Source organism: Morone saxatilis, unplaced genomic scaffold, assembly GCF_004916995.1.
Source record: "Morone saxatilis isolate NCDOM2014 unplaced genomic scaffold, NCSU_SB_2.0 Contig16, whole genome shotgun sequence".
In the NCBI taxonomy this organism is placed as follows: Eukaryota; Metazoa; Chordata; class Actinopteri; family Moronidae; genus Morone; species Morone saxatilis.
Window position 1 is genome coordinate 20,584,336 of NW_023339718.1, and position 7,320 is coordinate 20,591,655.

General features: G+C 38.1%; 1 protein-coding gene across 1 annotated transcript in view; it reads right to left on the reverse strand.

The window, feature by feature from the left end:
• The window catches only part of fras1 (Fraser extracellular matrix complex subunit 1), a gene marked incomplete in the record, with an annotated part of 218,544 nt that overhangs the window by 108,602 nt on the left and 102,622 nt on the right, over nucleotides 1-7,320 (reverse strand).

The following is a 7,320-nucleotide window of genomic DNA, read 5'->3' on the forward strand; positions in this document are numbered from 1 at the left end:
GTGTGTGTGTGTGTGAGCAAGAAAGAGTGGCGAAAACAAACCAGGAACAAGAGACACACAATCTCATAAGTGAATAAATCTGGCTTTGTTTTCGATGAAATGTGGGTGTACACTTCTGTGTGTCCTTGTGTCTTGATACAGCTGTACACTCATCTGTCTGGCTGTCTATGTGCACGTGCGTAGGTGTGTGTGTGTGTGTGTGTGTGTGAACAAATAGAAGCTCCAAAAATTTATTTCAACACCAACTGGTATGATTACACATGATTTCCCAGTGGCCCACCAACTTGAGCCAGATGCCAGAGCAAGTGCTACAAAAAACGCACAAAGAAAAACTATAAGGAAAACACAGGAGTGCTGTGAAAACTCTGGCTCTGATACAGCTAACTTTGGCACTAACAACGCTATTTACTCCACAACTTGCACCACATTTCTGATGCACATTCACAAGCTGCTGCTGCCGTTTTGTTCCAAAAATTATGTACGCATTAAGGAACTTTTTTAGAGGGTGCCCACACTCATGGGCAATCCAAAAAGGACTCCTTGCAGATTGCCTTAAACCCTCCACCATTACAGGGTTCTTGAGGAAAGGAACACATTTTTCTGCATCTGATGGACCCATTCAACCTTTTTTGGTGATAATGGGAAGAACTAGGATCATGTGAAATAAGACCAGAGAGTTTCATGTTATCCTTAGAATATTACTACTAAACTCTCTGGTCTTATTTCAAATGAAGAAAACCCTGAACTGGTGGAGGGTTGTGGAAGCACCTCCATGAATCCCTCCTTAAAAGATAGTTCAGACTCTTCTGTGGGTTGAAACGTTGAAACCCTTTTGCTTTAAGGGTTTTGAATGGGAAGACAAGTTGTATAAACCCATCCCATCACATTTCAGATGGTCAGAAGTTACTTGTAGGAATAACAATTTGTTGCTATTTGTGAATAGCTGAGGGGTTTCTCTGGCTTTTTCCAAATCAATGTCTTCAAGCTCCCTCTGTGTTAGACACGTGGAAATACTGTCAAATTTCACAACCCTTTGTGGAAGGATTCTTAGATGAACCTGCTGTTTAATGCCAATGTGTAATGGCTGTGGATCAAAAGGATTTCTTCCAGCCCTATTACCTTTTTAGTTCACATAAAACTGAAAACAGCAAGAAAAAATCCCTGTCTTGAAGCATAACATTTTTGTGAGCAGTACATTGGATTTGCTTTCATTTCTGATGCATGTCCTCCACACAAATTTGAAGTGGTTACATTCCTGAGATCTTTGGAAAACTTAGGGCATCCCTTTGACTGAGTTTGAAAACACTAGCACCCAGCCCCTAGATAACAGCCTCTTCTATGTAATATGTGCTGAATTTCTCCAGATCTCAGTGAGCTTAAGGGCTGAATGCCAGGAGAACCAGTAAAGGTTCTTTGTGGATCTCCCAAAGGCATGTCATGCACCTGACAGTACGTCTATGAACCTAAAGTTGAGTTTGGCTGTACTGAAATGTGGTATTAAATAAAACTGCCTAATCCTCAAGTCATTCCATCTAGTGTGAAGCCCCAATACGCCAATTTGTTCCCTTTGAATCTTCGCAGGTCTTCAGTTTCCAGGTGTGGAATATTCTGCTGAACATTCGATGACACATCAGGGCAAGTGGATATTCACCTGGGAAGAGTATAATTCATTGAATCAGTGCCATTTAGGAAATGCTGATAAAAATCTCACTCAATTAATTGGAGACGCCGGAAGTTATCCAAACATTGCAAAAGTTGTTGGAAAGCAGCAAGATAAATCTACAGAATACAGATTCTCCTCAGGTAGCATGTTCATCTTCTCTCACGCTCTGCATCCTTGTCTTTTATCATCTTGAAAACACATTACCTACCAGGAACACAACATACTTTTTCTGTTTAATCAAACATACCATACACACACCCATTTCCTCTTACTACCACAAACACTTTACTTACAACAGGGTTATATAATTTGATACACATTTAATAGGTTTTATTTCCCTTGTTATTTAGCTATTTTTATTCTTCTCCCACATGCTGAGCTTTGGTGTCACTAAATCTCTGCTGTTCAATTCACTGGAGACTCTGTCATTTAAACATTTCACCCCTGACAGGCAGTATTCAGTCCTGTTTGTCTATTCATTTAGCAGGATACCTCAAAAACAAATTTCAATAAAATTTGGTTTTAAGTTAGGCCATTTGCCAAAGAAGAACTGAAGAATTGTTGATGTGAAAAGCAAAGCAATGAGTCCATTTATAAATGACATTCTTTTTACTAACTTCTTAGTAAAGGCCTTTTTCAAGTAGAGATTTTTACAGATCTCGTATATTATATATTTTCGCACTTTCAATATCCAAATGATTTTCCTCAATTGTTTCTAGTCCCTCAAATGTGACCCAATCTTTGCCAATGACTTAACACCATCGAAAGTGGCCAAAAAGATTAGATGACACATGGATGATATCAGCTCCTGGCATCTGATGGTGTTTCTTCTATAGGCGATTGTGATTGTGTGTTCATAAGACTACATACAGCTTGTGGGTGTGTTTAGTGTTAAGCACGTAATTTACAAACTCGGTTCTGATTGGATTTTTTTTTTCTTCCGTTGGAACTATACAGGCGCACAACAAAGCAATTAATTTTGAAAGCCATGTGTTGCCACGCAGTGTTTTCAAGTCCAAGTAGCTCATTAAAGTTATATCACACTGAATGGAGATGACGTTTACCGCAACTATCTGCCACCTGTTCCAACATATGGACGCAAACACTAGATGTACAGCAGCTGCCATTCATTGTGAATAACACCACATAGCACAAAATAGCATCCTGACACTTACCTTGTGCATTTAAAGGCTGAGTAGTCTCCGAGCAGTGCAACCTCTTCATGCAAATTACCTCTGACGCGACAACCCAGAGACAACCAATACTGCTTGTTTGATTCCCTTAGGTAACAGAGAGCATTTTCCTGTCCTCCAAAAGTCATGACTGCTATCATAATCAGCCTTAATGCAAATTAAAACCCAGCTATGGGTTAAACATTTGTAAACATTCTATTATTAAAATAGCCAATTTAGGGAATTGTGCAGCCTAGGAAGAGATATTCTCTCTCTTCTTAGTGACACAGTTTAAATTTGGTTTTCTTAATCTCATCTACTTAATCTCATTCTTTCCTCCTCTTTATTTTGTAGCATTTTCTCGTGCAAATGCAGTAAATTTAGACACTATATCTCCATCATCTACTCCTCCTCATTTCCATCAGTGCAGCTTCAGTAAAGAGCTACATACAAGGAAGATTTTTATCATAAAATGCTTTGTACCTCAAGTGTGTTCACTCTGCATATGGTATATTGTGCATGCCTGATACAGTCGATACAGTATTCATTATTCTTTGTTTTATTGTGTTTTGTGCCACATTATTTAGCATGTGTGCAAAATAAAATGAATTTCTCTCCATAGCATCAGCACTTTTCACACTTCACTTTTCAACAAATCATACTGTGTTTCTTTGTTGATTCACTCTCAACTTTCCTTTCCCCTTCTTTTTTCTTCACATTCAGGGTGAAAAATTACCACCAACCACCAGCCAAATCAAATTTTTCACAGTTTTTTACTGTGGGTGGATAAATCAGTTTTTTCTATCAGCATGGGATTTAAATCACTGACAGTAGGTGATTTAAAGGACCACACTACTTTGGTTTTGCATGTTTTAGCTCATTAACTTCAAATCATGTACACTTTTTATTACTACTGAGGATTACTTTTCGAAGTATAGCATCACTTTTTAGATTTTCAGCCACTGCTTTCAGCTCATATCAGCATGACATGAAAACAAACTTTAAATGACTTCTTGCTTCTTGAGATTATTAATCTGATTATCAATCAGTAAAGCTGTGATCTTAGAGAAAAAAATTATGAACCGGCTATTTCTTGCATTTAAGATTTAATTTAAAGTTGGCAGCTTACTCTCAGATGTCTGCATTTCCCAGAAGAAACTGAAACCACCAAAAGTTTTCAGAACTTTGGTGCACAGTGACAAAGATGTAACATGTTCAAAATTAAAGGCAAGTACAGCAAATTGATTGATTACCTAACTCAGGCAGGTTTCAAGTCTAATTTAAGTTCAAGTTAATTTTTCTAAATTGTACTGACATGCATGCAAACTAGCGTCTGCCTGGGAAGAAATCAATCTAAAATTTTACATTAAGTTATGAAATATGGATGGCAGTAAAGTATACATGTACTGTAGTTAGAAGGCTAAAACGTGCTAAACTAAAACTGACTCCCCTAAGTTGCTGCAAACTGGATAAAAATAGATCTAACTCTACCAAAATCACAGGACATCATAACGTTACAGAAGAGTAAAGTTCCTTGTTCAGTTCTGTGTGAGAAGGGTTAAAGTTGGAACCTATCCCCCCATGTGACAGGTAGGTTGACAGGTGAAATAGCGCACAATTTTTGTGCTCCTCAGCTCTTCCTATCTCCTTGCCATCATCTCCCTATCTATCTTCTCTCTCCTAGTTTCTAAAGTTTTGCACCTCTTTCACTCTCTCTTCCCATGATGCTCTTTTTTCTCTCCTAGGCTTTTCTTGTCTTAGCCCTCTGGTCTCTCTCGAGTTTCACATTGGATTTCTTGTCATCTCTCTTTCTCTCTGTGTGTTTCTGTTTCTTTCTCTCAAGCCTTTTTTTTCATTTGTTTGCACCAATATTCAATTTTAATGTCCCTCTTTCTAGCTGTCCTCTCCTGCAGTGTGTTGAAAATCCAGATAGGGTCCAAGATACTTTCTCTCTGAAATGAGATGACATGTTGTCCTGCAGAAAATTTTAAAAGAAAGAAAATTTAAAACAAATACAGACTCAGTAAAATAACTAAGGGCAGTAATTTATTTGATGATCTATTGTGAATTAATTCCTCTTTGCTGTAATGCTGTATCTGTTTTTCCACAGCAAAACATTCATAATCAAAATGTGAATGTCTTTTGATCAAATTTTAACCATTATCCCTTTCATTAAGAGATTAAATTTCCAAACTATTTCTCTTGCAGATGAAGCAAAAAGACAAAAGTAGTAGCACAACATGGGACTATATTTATACGATTAGGTCACTCCACACACACACTCCTCCTCCAAAAATGGTTATGGCCAACAAGGGGATTACACGTCCTTTACCTTGCCCCTTGCAGGAAAGCAATTTATTTTTCTGTGCAGCCCAAAGCGCAAAGTTATCAGCAAATGTAATCCTAGCAGGCCAGTTGCCAAAAACCTCCTCTAAAGCCTACTCTGCATAAACCAGGGGAGGTTGAGATGAGTGCACTGTCACACGGTGCAGCGGATAATCTTCGCTCTCTGTCCTGCTGGGACGGGCGGGGACACACGATTACTGCGCTGCCGTGGTTCACAGCCCCCCCGCACCTCGAGTAATAAAACGAGATGGGATGATAGATTCAGCAATTAAACTAAGCAGAGACAGGAGCTTTGCAAAGAGGAAAAGAGTGATATGAAAAAATAAAAAAAATGAAAATCCCCATTATTGGAATGGAATCGGAAATGGAATCAGGTTTGCAAGTGAATGTTTTTTTATTATTCCTGATACCTGGTCACTGAGAGCAAAAAGCTTATATCTCTGCAGTCCAAAACCTGCACAGACGAGTAGAGACATGACTGTAACTACAAAATGACCAACATAGTTCTTTTAACTTCTAAAAACAGCACGAAGAGAGAACAAAATGTTTCTTCTCCTGATGAAACTGAATTGCAGAAGAAAAGTCTGATCTTCGACAATTGCTCAATGAGTAGGTCCACACTGAGGGACAATACCGCCGTCAAGGTTTTTTGGGAGAACAGAGGCCAGTGAAATTGTTCTGTTGTCATGATTGCCTGTACTCCTGACCCGCCACATTCACAATTAAACCAAAAACGCAAAATTCATGTAATTGAGAAAAAAATGAAGTGATATAGTCAAGCTAGTATTGATTGAATCTCTCCCAGCTATCTTGAGCTTTGACAAAGCTCTTCACAAACCCTTATGCTACTCAGAGCCGTGAAAATCATACCTAACAAAAACAGCTATCAATGCCAAAAGTTTTACAAGTTTAGAGAAAAAAAGAGCTTTTCTTGTTCTCAGGTGAAGTGTAAGTGAGAGGTCCTGATACTGTTGAATAGCAGTGAAGACATCATGAATAAAAATGTTGGTAGACTATGCATCAAAGCCAACAGCAGCGTTTATTTTCAGAGATGTACTGAGTAAAACTAACGTTCTTAAAAGAAGGTTGCTTTCATATAATCTCACAAAACATAAGAGACTTGATGAATGGAAAAAAATTTAAATTTTAAAGATGTGTCTCAGCATCAAAAGCTCGACAAACTAATTCAAAAGGTTGATCAGCTTAATACAGGTTAGTATTCTCGCTACTGATTCCATTTAGACTGAAAAAGGAGTTAGTAGAGAGAATAGCTGATCTCTCATAAGTTGCACATTAACTCTACCATTGTTAACTTCAATGGCTCATGTTGAACTGTACATGAACACTTTTTTTATCCACTGTTTGGTCATTCTGAAGCCATCACATGTCAAAAAAGGGACAAAGCTGGCCAAGCAGTGAATAAATGAAAAAAATTAATCTCACAGTGTCTACACAGGAGGCATAGTGTGTGCAGCATGTTAGCAAAGCAGCAACTTCAACAACTGAGTTCAGGCACAGTATTGAGTGTAGGTCACCCGCGTTTTGGCAGTGCTCAAAGCCGAATACGCAGTCACTGTAGTTATGTGTGTGAGAAGGAAAAAAATAGACTTGAAGTGTAAAAATAGGCTTCAGGTCATGTTTTTGTGTGGATACTTTTTTTTTTAGACACGTCAGATAGTGTGATGACTGTTGGGTGAATCTGAGTGCAAAAAAGGCACAAAGAAATGTCATGAACGTTTTCGACATAGTACTGGCTAAAAATCCTCAAAAAAGAAGGAGGAAAAGAGATCAACATCAAATGCAGATTTTGAGTGAGTTTGCAGGAAACAATTTACTCAAAATCTGAGTTCAAAGAGTTTAATGTTTGGGTTAATATATTGCAATATAATATGAAAAAAGATGCCCCTAAAGGAAAAAAAGGTTGGGAACCACTGCTCTAACCTGTAAACTTTGATTCCTAAACCAGACCTCAACTATACAGGTGGCAGATCAGAATACACTCATGGGTTATTTCGATGCTTAGGTATGAGGGCTTGTTAATTGCACAAGTTAAAGTTTAATATGTGGATCTGTAGATGTGCTGTTCCATTGTCCCTATCTCCTAAAGGACTTGTAACATGTATCGGCTCCCTTTAAAAG